The sequence below is a fragment of the Hordeum vulgare genome, chromosome 6H (assembly GCF_904849725.1).
Source record: "Hordeum vulgare subsp. vulgare chromosome 6H, MorexV3_pseudomolecules_assembly, whole genome shotgun sequence".
NCBI lineage: Eukaryota > Viridiplantae > Streptophyta > Magnoliopsida > Poales > Poaceae > Hordeum > Hordeum vulgare.
Genome location: NC_058523.1, coordinates 67,117,896 through 67,134,744, shown reverse-complemented (window position 1 = coordinate 67,134,744; position 16,849 = coordinate 67,117,896). Strand labels below are relative to the sequence as shown.

The following is a 16,849-nucleotide window of genomic DNA, read 5'->3' as shown; positions in this document are numbered from 1 at the left end:
GTGGCTCAGGCTACCGAGCCGTCGGCGATCCCTACTCCTCCATCCCAGTCGGCCGGCGAAGGCTCATTCAAGCCGGCCAAAGAAACCAAGCAGGTTCCACTCGACCCTGCGAACCCCAAGCAGTGCGTCATCATCGGGGCTAACCTCAGCCCCAAATAGGAAGGCGAGTTCATCGACTTCCTCCGTGAGAATCGGGACATCTTTGCATGGTCTCCCAAAGACATGTTAGGGGTTCCGAGGAATTACGCCGAGCACAAACTTCACGTGCGACCGGATGCAAAGCCGGTGAAACAACCTTTGCGCTGCTTCGCCGAGGGGAAGCCGGCTTCATCATGGAGGTTTTCCACCCGGACTGGTTGGCCAATCTAGTCCTGGTGCTGAAGAAGAACAACACATGGCGAATGTGTATCGACTACACGAGCCTGAATAAGGCACGCCCGAAAGACCCTTTAGCCTTGCCCAGGATAGATCAAGTGACCGACTCCACAGCCGGCTGCGAACTGCTTTCATTTCTGGATGCTTATTCAGGCTATCATCAAATCAAGCTAGATCCAGCTGATCGCCTGAAGACCTCCTTCATCACGCCCTTCGGGGCCTACTGCTACACCACCATGATGTTTGGTCTGAAGAACGATGGGGCGACATTCCAACGCTGCATGCAGCAGTGCCTCCTGCCACAGATTGGCAGAAACATCCACGTGTATGTGGATGACATCATCGTCAAGACCAAGCAGAATTTTCAGTCTCCTTGAAGACTTGCGGGAGACGTTCACCAACCTATGCCAGTACAAGATCCGGATCAACCCAGAGAAGTGCGTCTTCGGGGTTCCAGGAGGCAAGCTCTTGGGGTTCTTTGTGTCCGCTCGTGGCACCGAAGCGAATCCTGAGAAAATCGGCACAATCGAGCGAATGGTGAAGCCGGCTCGAATCCTCGACGTCCAAAAGTTCGCCGGCTGCCTGGCATCCCTTAGCCGGTTCGTCAGCCGGCTAAGAGAGAAGGCGCTTCCACTCTACCAACTCATGAAGAAAACAACCAAGTTTGAGTGGAACGACCAGACGGACGAAGCCTTACGTGACCTCAAGCGGGTCATCTCAAGCCTGGCAATCTTGGCAGCACCGGCTGAAAGGGAACCCATTCTCATATACATTGCAGCGACCACTCGCGTGGTTGTTGTAGTGTCGGTAGTAGAGCGCAACGAGGACGGCAAGGTACTGTTAGTGCAACGCCCTATCTATTACCTCAGCGAGGTCTTGTCCGCCTCCAAGCAGAACTACCCCCACTACCAGAAAATGTGTTATGGTGTTTACCTTGACGCAAAGAAGTTGAAGCAATACTTCCAAGAGCAAGCCATCACTATGGTGAGCACTGCTCCTCTTTCAGAAAGCATGGGCAACCGTGATGCTACTGGCCGGATCGCCAAGTGGTCCATCTCCATGGCTGACCATGACATCCACTACGAGACACGCACTGCCATCAAATCTCAAGTGGTGGCCTACTTCCTTGTCGATTGGGCTGAAACCCAATTTGAGCCGCCGCCTCCAAACTCCACTCATTGGCGGATGCACTTCCACGGCTCAAAGATGCGAACTGGTCTGGGAGCTGGCATCGTCTTGACCTCTCCGAAAGGAGACCAGCTCAAGTATGCTCTCCAGATTCACTTCGCCGCATCCAACAATGTCGCCGAGTACGAAGCGCTTGGTCATGGCCTCTGGCTTGCCAAGGAGATTGGCATCTGACGGCTCCATTGCTTCGGCGACTCGGATCTCGTGGTGCAGCAAGTCTCTGGTGAATGGGACGCCAGGGACGCCAACATGGCGAGCTATCACTTCCTCATCCAGCAGCTCAGTGGCCCTTTCGAGGGTTGTGAGTTTCACCACATCCCTAGGGCGGACAACGAGGCAGATGATACATTGGCCAAGATTGGCTCCACAAGACAAGCAATTCCAGCCGGCGTCTCCCTCGAACAGCTGCACAAGCCGTCCATCAAGCCATCTCCTGAGTCGGCGTCAATTTTTGTGCCGGCTGATCCCTCAGTACAAGCGTCGTCGGCTACGCCAGCTGTGCCGGCTACAGCTCCTGTGCCGGCTACACTGGCTCTGCCGACTCCAATTGTTGTGCCGGCTGCAACCACCCTGCTGGCTACGACTACTCCGTCGGCTACAACAACAAATCTGGCTTCGCCAAGCCTGGAATCCTATCGTCTCGACACCCAGTGGGCGGACGTCATGGAGGTAGACGGAGAGCCGGTTGCCACGATGGCATCAGAGACAGAGAGTCTCGAGCCTACGACTGCTGCATCAAGCGCGGGGGCTGTAGAAGCCCCTGACACTCAGGTCGAGACAGAGCGAGCCCTTGTGTAGGCTCCGTCGTGGGCTCAACCCATCTTGTCCTTCCTTATTCGCGGCGAGCTTCCTCAAGATGAGGTAGAGGCAAGGCAGATTCAGCACAGATCAGCAGCCTACGCCATCATCAATCGCGAGCTGGTTCGGCGTAGCGTTACTGGCGTGTTCCAGCGCTGCGTCGAATCAGAAAAGGGGCAGTAGATTCTCAAAGACATTCACCAGGGGGAGTGTGGGCATCATGCCGCCTCTAGAACCCTGATGGCCAAGGCGTTCCGCCACAGATTCTACTGGCCCACTGCCCTCGAGGAGTCCGTGGACATGGTCAACAAATGCGAGGGCTTCCAACGCTTTGGCGCACAAAGCCACATGCCACCCTCAGCCCTCAAAACCATCCCCCTGTCATGGCCATTTGTCGGCTGGGGGTTGGACATGGTGGGGCCATTCAAGACCGCTCGAGGTGGCATGACGCATCTCTTGGTAGCCACCGATAAATTTACCATGTAGATCGAGGCTAGGCCCATCAAGAAGCTGGACGGCCCCACGACCGTCAGGTTCGTCAAGGACATTGTTGTCCGGTACGGTGTCCCCCACAGAATCATCACCAACAAAGGCACCAATTTCGCCAAGGGTGCCTTAGCACTCTATTGCTCCAAGGAAGGCATCCGGCTCGACTTGGCGTCGGTGGCGCACCCCAGTCCAACGGCGAGGTGGAGAGGGCCAACGACCCTATCTTGGCCGGCATCAAGCCAAGACTGGTGGCGCCACTCGTCAGGTCTGCCGGCTGCTGGATCGAAGAGCTGCCGGCAGTGCTGTGGAGCGTCCGCACCACGCCGAACCGGTCAACCGGCTTCACCCCATTCTTTCTGGTATATGGGTCCGAGGCAATCATTCCCACGGATGTCGAGTTCGACTCGCCTCGGGTCACCCTATACATAGAGACAGAAGTGAAGGAGGCAAGAGAAGACGGCGTCGATCTGCTCGAGGAGGCACAGGATCTAGCCTTGAGCCGGACGGCTATTTATCAGCAGAAGCTGAGATACTACCACAGCAAGAGGATCAAGCCTCTCTCCTTCAGGGAGGGGGACTTCGTGCTCATAAGAATCCAGCGAACAACTGGCCAGCACAAGCTCTCTTCCCCATGGGAAGGGCCCTTCATCATCAGCTGGGCATCGCATAACAATGCATACTACCTGATCGATGCCCAGAAGCCAAGGAAGCGCAAGAGAGATGACTCCGGCCAGGAGATGGAGCGTCCATGGAACGCGGCGTTGCTTCGCCCGTTCTATTGCTAAATGCAAGTAAGAAAAATGGAAAGAGCATGTACATATGTATCTTTCCCTCTCTTCGGGATTTCCAATGAATGCAATGCGTGTTTGAAGCCGAGGCTTGGGACACACCTCTTTTGGATTCATAATAAGAGTTTTCACTCGTTTTGTGAGTCCCTTGGTCCGGCTCCACGGGCTCGGGGGCTCACTAGCCAGCCCGAACGGTTTCCTTAGTTGTAGACGAGCATATAGTGCACACCTGGTCGATACCTGGCCGTCTCATAACAGCTACAGACCGGCTCCCGGATGTCTGGCTAACGAGGCGGCGCTAGGAAAGGCGAGTTGCCTGAAAAGTTCAACTACAAAAAGGGTTGCCGGCTCGGGTTGGTTTGATCCTTTTACGATCTTATCATTCTAGCCGACCTCTGCTGGCTTGTGTTTGACTCTTTAAGTCTTGATGGCTTCGAAAAATCTAAGTCCAATATTCTCAAAGGCAGAAACCTCGACCCAGTCACAGACCGGCTCCCGGCTGTCGGGCTGGCGAGGTGGATGCTAGAGGGAATAAAGGGGTTGGAGAAAAAGAAATCAAGTAGGAATCAAAAGATGAAAAGACAAGGCAGCAAGAATGGTGTTACGAATTTAATGCAGAATATATACATTCAAAAGCATTTAGCCCACGGACGAAGTTCATTAACACCCCGAGTGGGTGGAACTGTTGGACTGACGATACATTGCAGACAAAAAAGACAAATATAGGACAAGCTAAGGGGCGGCGGCCTCGTCTGTTGCCCTGGCTGCAACTCCTGAAGTGGTGGCTTCACCATCGTCGGCTGCTCCCGAGGCGGTGGCGCCATCTCCACCACGAGAGCTTTCGGCTCCGTCCCTGGCAGAGTCGGCATAAGCCTGGCTGGTGGAGTCGGTGTCTTCCTCCTGAAGAGCCACCTCGTCGGAGCTTCCATCAGCATCATACGGCTGAAGACGGTGCAAGTCCTCAGGGGCTACGTTGTCGTCTTCATCCCGCTCCGAGTTGAGCTCGTGCCATGCTGCATATGAGGCGATGTCGCTCGCCCTCATCCGCAGCTGGTCCTCCACGGCCTGCAGCTCCCCCTCCGAGCCGTCACGCTGTGCGACGAGCTTGCTGATAACCCACAAGTGTAGGGGATCGCAACAGTTTTCGAGGGTAGAGTATTCAACCCAAATTTGTTGATTCTCTCACAAGGGGAAGCTAAAGAATATTCGCAACTATTAGCAGCTGAGTTTATCAGATTCAACCACACCTGAAAGATTAGTGTCTGCAAGCAAAGTATCAGTAGCAAACTAGTATGATAGCAACGGTGCCAGAAACGATCTGTTGATGGCAGACAATTCCTAACTGTTGTATCAATGGCGCCAGTGTTGCGCATGGACAGGGAACTATTCTTCCCCGACAACGGTGACGAAAAAGGATCTTGCGACAAGTAACAACAAAGTCGCAAGGAACAGCAGTAGCAGCAGCAGCAGAGTAACAACAGTAGCGACAGTATTAGCAAAGTGGCCCAATCCCTTTTGTAGCAAGGGACAAGCCTAGAAAAAGTACCATAGCAAGGACCAGTAGTAAAAGACTAGTAGGCAGTGGATCGGTGATGGATGAGTATTACGTATGTGATTCATCATGTAACAGCTATAATACAAAGAGATATGGAACTAGCTCCCGTTCGTCAATCTAATGTAGGCATGTATTCCGTATGTAGTCATACGTGCTTAGGGAAAAGAACTTGCATGACATCTATTGTCCATCCCTCCCGTGGTAACGGGGTCCTAATGGAAACTACGGGATATAAAGGTTCTCCTTTTAACAAAGAACCGGACCAACGCAATAGCACGCTATGAATACATGAACTCCTCATACTATTGTCACTCCGGGGTTGCTGGGTAATAACACATAGTAGGTGACTACAACTTGCAAGATTGGATCTAAAACACACATATATTGGCGACAACATAATAGGTTCAGATCTGAAATCATGGCACTCGGGCCCTAGTGACAAGCATTAAGCATAGCCAAGTAGTAGCAACATCAATCTAGAACATAGTGGATACTAGGGACCAATCCCCGTCAAAACTTACTCGATTACATGATAGATCTCATCGAACTCATCAACGTCCAGCAAGCCTACGATGAGATTACTCACGCACGGGGAAGAGCATCATGGAATTGACGATGGAGGAAGGTTGATGATGACGATGGCGACGATTTCCCCTCTCCGAAGCCCTGAACGGACTCCATATCTGCCCTCCAGATGAAGAACAGGAGGTGGAGGCGCCTCCGTATCGTAAAACGCGATGAAACCTTCTCTCTGATTTTTTTTCGGGCAAGACGGAAGATATAGAGCTGAGTTTGGGGGCGGTGGTGCCACGTGGGCCCCACAAGCCCTCACGGCGCGGCCTAGGGGGCTGGCCGCGGCCTGTGGGCTTGTGGCCCACTCGCACGCCCCCTCCGGTGGATCTTGGCGATAGTATTTTGCTTTTATTCCAGAAAAATTCTCCGTAAATTTTAAGGACATTCCGAGAACTTTTATTTATGCACAAAAACAACACCATGGCAATTCTGCTGAAAACATCGTTAGTCCGGGTTAGTTCCATTCAAATCATGCAAATTAGAGTCCAAAGAAAGGGCAAAAGAGTTCGGAAAAGTAGATACGACGGAGACGTATCACTTGCCCAAGTGCAGGTTCCGATACCAGGACATGGCCAAGCACAGCGCCATGTAGGTACCAGCACGTGCGACGGAGGCGCGCCAGGGATCAGGTCGATCTCCAGCAGCAGCAAGCCTGCGGGATAGCCGGCTCACTGACGCCGGCTCCATGGCTTCGGGCCACAGACCCTTTATCATCGAAGCGCCAGCACGCTGGAGCCTTTCCATGGATTCGGCCAGGACAAGCAGACGGGCTCTGATGGCCACGACAATTTCCTACACACTCCAGCCGGCATCGGCATCCACCTCCTCACCAGCAGCGCGACGCTCCTCACGGCTGGTCTCAACAGCCGTTTCAGCCGCTTCTCATGACTCAGGGAAGATTCCTTGGGCACAGGAAGGGGTGCGAAGAAGAATAAGAGGGGAGAGCAACAAAGAAAAAAAAGTTCAAGACAAAATGAAAGAAAGGCTTACGGTTGAAATAGATATCGGTCTGGCGGGCCTCCTCTAGGGCGTCGCGCTCCCGCACCGTGCTCGCTTGGGGTGCATGGCAGAGCTCTTCCTGGAGGGCCACGGCCATCTCCATCGCCTTGGCCAGCTGCGCCTGCTTCTGGATCAGGGCCTCCTCCTTCTCCTTCAGGGCGGCGACTTTGAGCTTCATCTCCTCGAGATGAGCCGTCTTGAGACGCTCTGTGTCGGCAGCATAGGAGGTGTCCATCTCCTCAAGGGTGGTGCACAGCTCCCCAGCTCGGCCTAAAGAGCCGCCTCGCGATCCTTCTTCTCTGTCTGGAGAAGACTCAGCTGCTGCTGGAGCCGTCGGCCCGCCTCACGGAAGGCGTCTCGCTCCGAGGCGGACATGCCCAGCTGGCCCTGAAGATCAGCAACTTGGCCGTCAGCCGCCTGGGTTTGTGCCCGCATCATGTTTTACGCGTGCACTTGGGCATCATGAAGCTCCTACGAGCAAAGCAAAAGAAGAAAGAAGTAAGATTCGGCCCGGCTAATTCATAGCCGGCCCGATTCTCGGGGGCTACACCCAGTGGGTGCGCTAGCGCACCCCACTAAAAAGGAGATTCGGCCCAGCCAACACTTGGCTAGCCCGAGTCTCGGGCCTACACCCAGTGGGTGTGCTGGCGCGCCCGCACTGATTCAAGAACAGAAAAACCAAATCCAAGGCGAGGAAGACGCAAACGATGAAGGACTCACCCTGACGCGTTCCTCCAGGCGCACCAGATCGCTGTGGGCCACCCTGGTCGCTTGCTTCACCTTATCCCGGCTACTGGTAAACATCGCCACCTGTTTCAGGACACCACTAAGCTCGGCGCCTCGGGCCATCGTTAGGCGCTCGGCGTTGGCCACGCGCCAAGTCTTCATGAGCTGGCTCCCCGCGTTGGAGCCGGCTCATAGAGCGGCTGGGCCGCGGTTCGTCACGGTGATGGCGCCGGCTCCATGGACGTTCCGGTCGGCACCGTCTCTGCAGCTGGGGGTGGATCGGCCGCCTCCGGCACCTCCAGGTTCAGCTACGGTGCATCGCCTACTTCGGCCTCCGACGTGTCCGGAATCACCTCGAGGTCCGCACTTGTGGAGACGGCCGGCTCGGAAGGCTTGGCCGCCTCGGTCCCCTGGGTGCGCCTCGGAGCCGCCTCGCTAGCTGGATCCTCCACACGAGTTCGCTCGGAGGGGTCATGTCTAGCCTTCGTGCGCTTCTCCTTGGGCTTCTCAGCCCGGCTGGCCTGAGATTGGCCCGTGGCCATCTTCTTCGCTGCCACTTCCCAGCGAAGGGCGGATTCATCATCCAGAGCCTTCTGGGCCGCGTCAGCCGCTGCCGAGCCAGCTCACTCGGTGGCGGAGGTGGTTTCTTCCTCCACATCTGCTGCCTCCCTGCCAGGCACAATTTGAGTGTCCTATCCTCGCACGGCAAAACAAAAAGAGACAACGAAGGACTCTTACCTTGCCATGACGGGCACCTGCTTCCCGCTGGCGCCGACTCAACGCTTTTTGGAGCCGCCTGCTCGTCCTCCGGTTGGAGGTCCTGGCGCAGCGCGCTCGGGGCTGATTTGGAGGTTGTGGCACCCTTGCTCTTGTTCCTGGCCACCTCGCCAGGCACAGCCGTCTCGCCAGCATGGCGGCGGCCTCATGTCAGGGGAGGGCTGGTGACTTCCTCAACCTCCTCGGTGTCTGATTACCCACAAGTATAGGGAATCAATCGTAGTCCTTTCGATAAGAGTCAATCGGAGTCGCGAGACGGAGATTGGTTACAAGTGATGAACTAGGGTTTGAAGATCAGATGGTGCTGATGAAGATGTTGATGGTGACGAGTCCCCTCCGATGAGAGGAGAGTTGGTGATGACGATGGGGACAATTTCCTCCACCGGGAGGGAAGTTCACTACAAGGAATATGCTAATACACGACGCTATATTTTCGTCGCTACATCGTCATGGTTTTTAGTTTACGACGATCTCACGACGAAAAACCAAACGTCGAAAACGGAGCGGCACAAATGAACAGCAGCGATGTTTTGATCAAAATCGTCGTAACCTATACGACGATTCCTAGATCGTCGTAACCTTGACGACGATCCTAAATCGTCGTTGGCAATCCAACCCAGTCCTACGTGGCAATATTACGACGAAATCAAAACGTCATGGTTGAAATCAGCCCAACCCATTTCAATTGATCACATGGGTTCATTTTATTTTTTTGGGGTTTTCTTATCTGGCTTCTTTTTGGGCCTTGTCCTATTTACATCCATTTTAGTATTTTTTTCGATTTACATCCATTTTAATTTGGGCCCTGGTCTTTTCATGCCCAAATACATTTGATCCAGTTTCAGTTTTGGCCTTTTTTCATTTTTAAATTCAGCAACTTTTTGTTTCAAAACTTGGTTTTATTTCTATTTGTTGGGTCTTTTCAACCAAATTATTTGTCCAATATTAAATCCAACACTATTTCATATTCAAATCAAGAAAAATCCAAGTTGAATTAAAATCATCCATCATATAACATCACATAATACATCTCCCAGGTTTGCACAATCAAAATACACACGTTTTGCACCAACACCAGCATGGCTGATAAACTAGTAAACTGACACTACTACAAACAAAGTTTCACTTGCTTCCAGCATAAGGCTAGAAGCAAATCAAAATGAGCACTTGCTTCTATGGTTCGGTTGGTTGTAGTCGCGTCCAGACATGGAAGGATGTTGCTGAGAGCAGTCTTTGCTCGAGGATGGTATGCTCATTCGTCCATTGCTTTGCATATATCCTTTGAAGCACTACAACAACAACAAAAATCTTTTGGACTTACATAAGCAACTTGGTTAAGTTTTTCACGGACATTCTGCAGCAGATCGGACAGGGTACCTTCCCACTTGTTGAATTCCAGCTCTTTTTTGTTCAGAATCTTGTCAGCAATCTGAAGTGAATAGAGAACATGATTACAATATTTATCAATGGAGGAGTAGGTAACTCTCGCTCACACCACAAGCACAGATTATAGTCTCCGATGATCCCAGCCTGATTTGCTTTGGATAAGCAAAGATAAGGATTCATGCTCCACAATGAAATGGCCAGCAATAGAATGAATGTACAAGTATTTGAATAGCAGAAGAACAAGATGAAACAGACTGCATACAGTAAGTCAGTAATAACATACGGATCTGACTACAGCTGGGCTGATCTGGCTACTAAAGCAATTTCAGGGCTGGGTGGACTATTAGATTGCACAACTTCAAAGAAGATTCCATCTACCTTTAAGGAGTTAATTAAATTCGCACCAAGCAAGCCTGCACGCGAGACTTTGCAGGACAAGAGGAAGCCAACAATGTTGCTCAGCAGGCTGGGATATTCATCTCTGGCCAGAAAAGCAACACACACACACACACACCATGGAGGGGACGGGGGCAGGTGAGACAGAAGGACATGTCAGTTAAATAAATGTGTCAGCATCACTCCTTACTCAGGTGCACACATACATGTCAGTCAAATAAATTTGCGTCTTAATAGCACTGAGTGATGACGTCATACACACTAAAAGAACTACAGTGAGTGAGTAAGGGAAAAAGACTTGGTATTTTTCTTTCCAATCTCATGGCAAGCTATACTAGACGCTAATGATCACTCGACTCCAAGAAATCCAATACCCACAGACAAGGGAGTCCAGTCCAATTTATTCTAAAATTAGTAGTTCATTTATAACGTTCCGACGAGACTGAGAGTTGTAATCATCGCTAAATAAAAAGGTAAGGTTCAACTAAGCTCAGTTATGTCATATTTGCGAGACGAAACTGCTCTGTGTACTAGCATTGGATGGAAATCTACAGTATGCATACCATTGTTGTTTGCGAAAAAGGTAACAAAGAAAGAAGCAGGCTAGCTCTCCACCCCTAAATGCCTTACACGAGCTGTGGGATATAAAAACCTGCTGGTAGTCATTCATCCACACCAGCAAGATTATTATTACATTTAAACATGAATGACAGATCATGGAGCTGGCTAGGAAATTCATCACCTAATAATCCTGAAAATCAGAAAAGATAAATCAGATCTGGTCCATTGTTTTTGTTTCAAGAGTTATGTGTTGGTTTTATAATTCGGAACTGCCAAAACCCACATCCTCTCCAAAGACATAAGAGCTGTAAAAATGGAACTCATCTTCAATTCACTTGATTGTGTGTATAACTAAGTCAAATGGATTGGTGAGCTGGGAATGTTCAGATAAGCAAATATAAGTCATTGCTTTCTCATACACTAGCTTACAAAATGATAAGCATATATAACTGAACGCATATATTTATTTTTTCTCTAATTTTAAAAGCGTGTATTCTACTGGGAACACTAGCATACGGACATGGTGTACAGCGAAAATTAATGTTGATAGCCGGACATATTATTTACAACGAAAAGAAATGTCAAACATATACCTGCACTTATGAAACAGAAACACAGTATATAGGAAAAGCTCAGAGATTCAGTGCATAAATAACATGGACTTGGAAAAAGTTCAGAGATTCATAAATTGTAAGGACAACAAGCAAGCAAATCTGAGGACACAACTTGGCTGCCTATGGGGGTGTACGCACAGTTCATGCTATATTCAGAAATTCAGTGTATGCAAGAGCACACATTTGAGATCGGAAATACATCCATTTGTGCTACAATGAAAGAAGAGTAGAAAAAAAGGAGAAATGTGAGGACATAACTTCCCTGTCGATGGGGTCTGCTGACTCATTGTAGGCTAGCATGATGGAGGAGCGGAGAATCAAGAGGGCGACGCCGCTGCCGACGACCATGGCGAGGGAGGTGGCGGCGGTTCTAGAGAAATTCGAAGTGACCACCACCCAGCGGATCTGCTCCATGGTCGTGCACTTGAGCACCGCCTCCTTGCTTGGCGCACTCCTCCTCCCTCGGCCAAGGTGCCATTCGGCTGAGGCAGGCACGTACATACGAAAGCAGGTTAGCAAGTAGAGCAGGTGCTTTGGTGAAAAAGAACACTATGCTTCTTTGCAAGGATAGAAATGTAGCATCATTCTAAGTTGATAGAGGTGCATTGCACTGGCACAAAAAGAGTTGGGGAAAAAATAGGGAGGGCGGACCTTGGTCATCGGAGAGCAGGGCGAGGATCCTGTCGACGAGTTCCTGCAAAAAAAACACGTACAATATTCTTAGAAAATAAAATAAAATTAAGCAGCCCAAGTAAACATGCTCAACTCAGGCAATAGTTAATGTCATCCCAAGGATAGACACTAGTTCAGTTTTCAGTGAAAGTGACTCGGCATTTCCAGTATAAAGAAATAGACGACACAGGCAACTGGTGAAGACTAAATAACCAAAATTTTCATTGCCCCGGAATAGAAAAAGCAAAGGCTGATGTACATAAACATGTCTGTCTTACCTTCTCAACATACTATTCCCTTGTAACTAGGCCAACAGTTTCCTTCTTGAATGCAGTCTCAAGAATCTAAAAATCACAATTCTTTGTGTTAGCTTGTAAAATACATCTGCACGGTATACATTTACTTGCAAAAACCTCTATAATCTTGTGAAGAAGCCATTTCGAAGATTGGATAAAATAAATCCACCTAGTGACTTCAATTAAAACAAATACATAGAATTCTAAAAAAAAGAATCAATACCCCCAGTCTGCTAGTTCTGGGTATTCCTAAGTGAATCATTCAAAAGCTAAAATCAAACAGAGTACAGGCACCACACCCATCAGGATCTATCAAACTTAGATGTGAGCCATCAAGCAAACATTGTTACGAAATGTGCAAGTAGCCACATATATGTCCTTCAACGCTAAGAACTGGCATCTTCTGAATACAGTTATCCGAGAAAAGCTAACTATGTCATGGTAACCCGAGTACATAATTCTCCACCAACAAGAGTAACAACTAAGGCTTCCAAATCCCGCAATATCTACTCGTGCCAAAGCACGCCCGGTTCACCCAGTACGCGAATCGCTCCAACAGCATCCAAATTCAACTCCATATGCATGCTAGTAAGCGAATCAACCGGTAAGCAGACGAAGATTTGGTCGCGGGCGAAACCCGCGATGCACGGGGCGACGATGATTTTACCTCAGAGGTGCTGGAGCCGAACTGGAGGAGGCCGGGCTGCCCGTCGGCGTTCTTGCTCTTGAGCTCCTCGATCTTCCGGCGCTCCGCCTCGCGCTGCTTCTCCAACCGCCGGATCTTCACCGCGTCCTGCGCCGTGCCAACGTACCCGTCGCCGAACCCCGACATCCTTCCTCCTCGGATTTCCCGGCAGGTGGGGGTTGGGGTGTAAGGTCAGGTCGCAAGTATTCGAGGGCACGGCTGCGGGGAAGAGGAGAAGGCGTCCTGACCTCTGGCCTTCTTGCTGATGTCAGTGTAGAGCCCCAGGCCAGCGGCGGTGGCGGGGGCGGGGGCCGGGGTGGGCTTGGGGGCATTCGTGGAGAGAGGAGGCCGGCGGCGACGGCGGGGGGCTCCGCGGCGAGGAGGCCCGGTGCGTGGGATGGGCGGCTGGGGAGAGGAGAGGGCTGCGGGTGCCGGCAGTGGGGTAGAGCTCGGAGGCCGGTAGGTCGTTGGTGGGGGTAGGGGAGAGGTGGCCGCCGCCTGCTCGTTGGGTGGATCTGGGATTTGGCCATTCGGGGGAGGAGGAAGACAGAGCAAAGGAGGCGGTGATGGTAGTGGAGCGAAGCCTAGGGTTTGGTGGGCCGGTGGGTTGGATGGACGGATGGATGCACATACGGATGGATGGATGTTTGACACGTCATCGATCCATGCCATAGCAGATTTCACCAATCAAAAAATTTCAAGTGCCCAAAAATTTCAGTGCTTGAACGGATCTACGAGCAGGGAAAGGAGGGGAGGCGGCGCCGGCCACGCCACCACCGGTGGGAGTGCCGACGGCGCCCGCCCAGTCACCTCCGCACCGGCCACGCCCTCGCCCACCGCCACACCCGTCACTCCCGCGCCCACCGCCACCCTCGTCGCGACCCCTAAGCCGCCGCCGGTAGTCGTGCCTATCAAGCCGCCTCCGGTTGTCGCGCCCGTGTCTGAGCCGCCGCCCGTCGTGACGCCTCCTCCCGTGTCACCACCGCCCGTGAAGGCTCCTCCTCCCGTACCGCCGCCACCAGTCACTGCGCCTCCGCACGCGACGACGCCCCCGCCGGCGGCCGCACCGGCCAAAGCGCCCGCGGTGCTCCCTCCCGTGGCGACACCCCCGCCGGTGGCCGAGGCACCCGCCATGCTGCCTCCGGCCAAGGCTCCGTCCAAGAGCAAGAACAAGCACAAGAGAAAGAGGAGCGGCAAGAAGAAGTCGCCCGCCCCTGCGCCGGAGCCGCTCAGCCCGTCGGCCCCCATCGCACCCGAGCCCACCACCGTGGAGGACGTCTTCGGCCCCGCACCATCCGCCAACGATCTGGTAATCCATCACTCTCTTATTTTTTGTTAGAGAAGAGCGGCATCAACTAATGGCGGTCGAATGAACGTTTCTGAATTCATTCTTGGTGCAGAGCGGGAGCGGCCGGCAGTACGGGCGCTGGGGGATCGTCGTGCAGACCGCCGCCATGGTTCCTTTTCCACTGGAGCTGTTGTACATACATACATATCCCTGGATATTTGTGAGTTTCTCTGCTCTGTCTGTGATTACTCTCCTTTTGCACGTACATCATCCATGGTGGTGCAAATTTGAGTTTCTGTGCTCATGCATTACTTTTATGTCCAGGTTCTGGCCTACAAAAGCCAACCGAAGGATGAGACAGATTGCTGCCGAGATCGAGAGGATCCTCAAGGGCATCATCGCGAAAAGAGAGAACGCCTTGAGGGCCGGCCAAGCCACAAGCGACGACCTCCTCGGGCTGCTGTTTGAGTCCAACATGGCACACAGCAGGGAGGGCGGCAACTCCAAGGCACGACAAGGCACGATCTCCTTGGTTCATGTTGTGGGCAAGACTATGGATGGATGTAAATTCTTTGAAAAATCAAACAACAATTATATATGAAGCATAACCATCTTCTTGTAACTTGACATGTAAAACCTATGTACAAGAAAGATATTTTGAAATTCAGGTCATGCAACAGCTAGCTATGAAGCATATACATCTTATAACGACATGTTTAGGATGTACTCATACCATACAAGTACAGACTCAAACTCACAACACAATAACCTGAATAAAACTCCTATAAATCAATATCAGATAGGGGGAAAAGCTGGTTCGAACGAGGAGGCTCAACAGCCAACAACACTTGCAGGTATTTCCCTCGGTACAATTTTGATGCTTCACCAGGATACATAGATGCATCAGCATGCACTTAGTAGGTCGCCGGTAGACAAATTTATGTCGATTCAGCTGGAAGTGGGTTAAATTTTAACTGCAGCTGCATTATAGTTTACTCTTTATTTTTCCCAAAAATCATTTATAGGTATATAAGTAACTATTTAATCAGAAATACATGGTGTGGTGCCTTGATGTCAAGATTTGGATGGTGGTCGAGGGCCCCAACTCCAGAGCGCGTGAACTTGCATGCCAGTCGCATGGTCACCGCCTGACCGTTGCATTTTCACGCGTTCTAGGTGGAATAGTCATGTCTGGTGGGTTGTACAATCCCTCGATAGGTGTTAGCAAGAATAATACAATAGAAGAATCTCATGAGGAGAATGAACTAAGCACAAACATGAATTAGCAGCCAAGTGTTTCATTAGCGGTGCGGGTAATTCACATAGACAATGGGCCTAAATTTTGGCTGAGGATGATCATCTACTAAGGAGACTCTCTGGAAATTTTTTATCTCAAATGGATGAATCTAGGTGGCGCTTGCTTTGCAAAGTAACACATTGTGTAGAAATATGGATGTTGAAGCTAGGATCAAATGAATGAATGGATTGAGCTGAAATTTGGTGTATGATGTTCATTTGGGCATATGAAGGCACTGTATAAAAATTATACCATTTGGACATACCAAAGTGACACTTCCTTCACAATGTGCCAATCTGGACAGAAAATGGTAATTGAAAATCGGCTCACATAGATGATTGGATTGAGCTTAAATTTGGAGGAGGATGATAATTTGGGCACATTAAGGTACTGTAAAAAAATCACAAAATTTGGATAAACAAAAATTGTACTTCCTTCACAATGCTCTCTATTGAACAGAATATTGGGAAAATTATTGAGAGAAACTGGCTGAATTAAATGAGCTAAAATTTGGTGTAGTGAAGTTATATGGTCAGTGTCATCCCATGGTAAATTTATCATCAAATATAAAGCAATATAAAACATAGTTACTTCACAAAATGAAAATATTACCAAAACAAAGATTGGATGATGAGCTCACATGAATTGTTAGATGTGGCTAAAAATTTATGGAGAGCTATGTTTTGGGCACATAGATGATGTGGAAAAAATTCAACTCATCTCGATATTCCTATCTAGTACATCCTTCACAAAGCTGTTAGCTGAACACAAACTTTGGAAATTTGCTGAGAAAGATTTACTAGGAAAATCATTACGAAAGTTTTTATGAGGCAATGATTTGGATAGGAAAGAGTGCCCAAACAATATGAGGGTAATCAAAGAAATAGAAATAGCACTTCACAAAGTGCAATTCTGAACAGAATAGGAAAATGAATATTTTTGAATTATTTTTGAACTATGGAAGGGAGGGTTTTCACATATTTGAGAAATATATGGTCCAAAGTATTTATGAGAATTTTTCGAGAATTTTCGGAATGATAGAATAATAGGTTGCTTCACAAATTAGGATCAGGCGGGATAGAATGGACCCACGAGTGAAATGTCAACATAGTTAGAACATGTTCCGACATTTTTACAATCGTCGTAAAAGTTAAGACGATCTCATCTTTTGCGGTTACAACGTTTTTGACTCACATCGTCGTAATTTTTATGTAGATTTGATCCTCTCAAACGGTTTACGACGATCTCGAATGAAATCGTCACAGATTTATGACGAATTCATCAACGACGTCTTAGAAAACGTCATGTATGAACATATTACTTGTAGTGGTTTCCCCGACAGGATCGTCCTACCGGAGCTCTAGATTGGTTCTGCTCAAGTTCCGC

At 50.1% G+C, this 16,849-nt stretch overlaps 1 pseudogene; it reads left to right on the top strand.

The window, feature by feature from the left end:
• Positions 1-6,541: 6,541 nt before the first annotated feature.
• Positions 6,542-14,767, top strand: LOC123405107 (annotated as a pseudogene).
• Positions 14,768-16,849: the final 2,082 nt, after the last annotated feature.